A 2,747-nucleotide genomic window follows, 5' to 3' on the forward strand; every position below is an offset into this window, starting at 1 on the left:
ATTAAGAGTCATAAATGGAACTTTTTTGTTTTGTTTTGTTTTCACTGTCAAGCCTTCCACTCAGTCTTCCTATTATCTCTTCACATTCAGAATATGCCATTACCTGATACAAATCTTTGCTGGGATTTTTGTGGTTGTTTGTTATGGGTTGAATTGCGTCCCCTTCCAATATGTGTTGTGTATCCTAAACTCTATACCTTTGATTATAATCCCATTTAAGAATGCTTTTTTTTCTACATTGATGAGACAGTATAATGAATCAATCTCTTCTGATGTATAAAAAGAACAAATTAAACAAGGAAACACAAATGAGGGTAACTAGATGCCACTCCCTACAGAGACCTCCAAGGAACAGAGACACAGAAGCTGAAGAGAGAACGCCTTGCTTCCTGAGTCAACAGAGAGCTCACATCCAGAAACCAGACTTCAAGCCTCCAAAATTTTTAGAAAATAAATTCTGTTTATTAGGCTACCCACTAATTGCATTTCTGTTATAACGACACTAGATAACCAAGACGTTGTTGTTACCAATACAGTAATTATGTGGTGATCTGTATGAGCATTTCAGAAGGAGAAACCAACAAGGTGTGTTCTTAATTACTATCTCAAGGTAGAACATTGTTCTGGTGGCAGATTCTTGATTGGATTTCTCCTAGAGAATGTACTGGAAGAAATCTCCTTGAAATGAGTCTACAGTGATGTCCAGTTCTGAATCCTATTTTATTGGTATGTAATTACTTATTAGACATTAATTTAATTATTTCAAGGAAGTGTACGACATACAGTTTCAAAAATTGTTAACTTGAAAAATATATCATGTTGAAGAAGAGTAAATTCATCATGAAAAAGAAGAGTGTATGAAAGGAAATCAAGACACAATGCTCTCCCACCAGACCCTATCAGATCGCTCTGCACATCCACCTGTCCATGCCCACCATGGCTACCATTCAGTAGCTGGTAGGAAGATGGTGTCTGGTAGACAGCAAAGGCTTTGATGAATACATGAAGGAAATAGGAGTGGGCATGGCTCTGCGAAAAATGGGTGCAATGGCCAAACCTGATTGTATCATCACTATTGATGGCAAAGCACTCACCATAAAAACTGAAAGCACTTTGAAAACAACACGGTTTTCTTGTAATCTGGGAGAAAAGTTTGAAGAAACCACAGCTGGTAGCAGAAAAACTCAGACTGTCTGCAACTGTACAGATGGTTCTTTGGTTCAACAACAGGAGTGGGATGGGAAGGAAAGCATGATAACATGAAAACTGGAAAATGGGAAATTAATTGTGGAATGTGTTATGAACAATGTCACCTGTACTCGGACCTATGAAAAAGTAGAATAAAAATTCCATCTTTACTTTGAATAGGAATTAGCAGAGAAAATGAACAAGCTCAGTTCAATAAGCAAATCTCCACACTGCTTTTTTTGTTTTGTTTTGTTTTTTCATTACTGTATGCAATTATTTCTCTCATAGACATTTACATGCCATTGTTTCAAAGTGTTGGTTAAATTAGGATCATCCCTTTGATTAGTAAATAAATGTGTTTGTGCTCATAAAAAAATAAAAAAAAAAGGGGGGGGGAGGAATCAAGCCAGCAACTAGGTGCTCACCAGAACCATAGAGACTGCCTCTAGGCCCCTCACCATTGCATCCCAGTCTCCCTCTAACTAGTTAACCATGATTCTATCTTTGCTTTTGCTATTGTTGCTAACTGCTTGGAGTCAGGCCAGTGCATGGTAATCCCATTCATAATTGTATCAAACACTATCCCCATGGTCAGCTGTGGATCAGACTGTTTTGACCCACAAAGTTTTCACTGGCTGATTTTCAGAAGCAGATTGTCAGGGCTTTCTTCCTAATCTAATCCATTGTAGTCTTAAACTCTGCTGAACCCTGTTTTGCATCATAGCAACTTGTAATTATTCCCTTAAAAAATGGGTTAAACATGAGTAGATATATGCACACCAATGTTCATAGCAGCATTATTCGCAATAGCAAAAAGATGGGAACAGCCTAAGTGCCCATCAATGGAAGAACAGATAAACAAGCTTTGGTACATACACGTAATGGAACACTGTGCTACCATGAAGAATAACGATGAAACTGTAAAACGCTTCATATCATGGATGAACCTTGAAGATACTGTGCTGAAAGAAATTGTTGTTGTTAGGTGCCATCGAGCTGGTACCAACTCATAGCAACCTTATGCACAGCAGAACGAAACACTGTCTGATTCTGGGCCATGAGTGAAATTAGTCAGTCATAAGAAGACAAATATTGCATAAGACCATTATTGTAAAAACTTAATAAAAGATACCCATACTAAAAGGGAAAATAATAATAATTTTTTGTTGTTAATCAATGGGGGTGGGGGTGGGGATGGGGTGGGGATGATTTGGGGGAGGTAGAGGGAGTCGACAGTAGAGCACAGCATAGGGGGCAGACACATCATAGTTCGGGTGTTGGGGAGGGCAATACACAAGAAGGCGGAGGGGGTGGAAGAACAAGGTAGATAGGGGAATACTGAGACAGGTTTGAATGGGCTAAATGGGACAGAGATAAAGAGTGATACATGTTTAACCTTTGGAACAACAAGGCTCTGTGAAACAGTGATTGAGGCATAGCCTGAAGAGGGGAAATGATACTAAGATGCTTTACTGTCTTATGAATATTGGTTTCCCTTGCCTACTGTTGTAAAATAGCCACTTGAGTTGGATAGAAAGGAATGTCAGGAAACATGATTA

The 2,747-nt window shown here is 38.7% G+C and overlaps 1 pseudogene; it reads left to right on the plus strand.

Annotated features, from left to right (window-relative positions):
• Positions 1–936: 936 nt before the first annotated feature.
• Positions 937–1,344, plus strand: LOC102837647 (annotated as a pseudogene).
• Positions 1,345–2,747: the final 1,403 nt, after the last annotated feature.

The sequence above is a fragment of the Chrysochloris asiatica genome, unplaced genomic scaffold, assembly GCF_000296735.1.
Source record: "Chrysochloris asiatica unplaced genomic scaffold, ChrAsi1.0 scaffold00176, whole genome shotgun sequence".
In the NCBI taxonomy this organism is placed as follows: Eukaryota; Metazoa; Chordata; class Mammalia; order Afrosoricida; family Chrysochloridae; genus Chrysochloris; species Chrysochloris asiatica.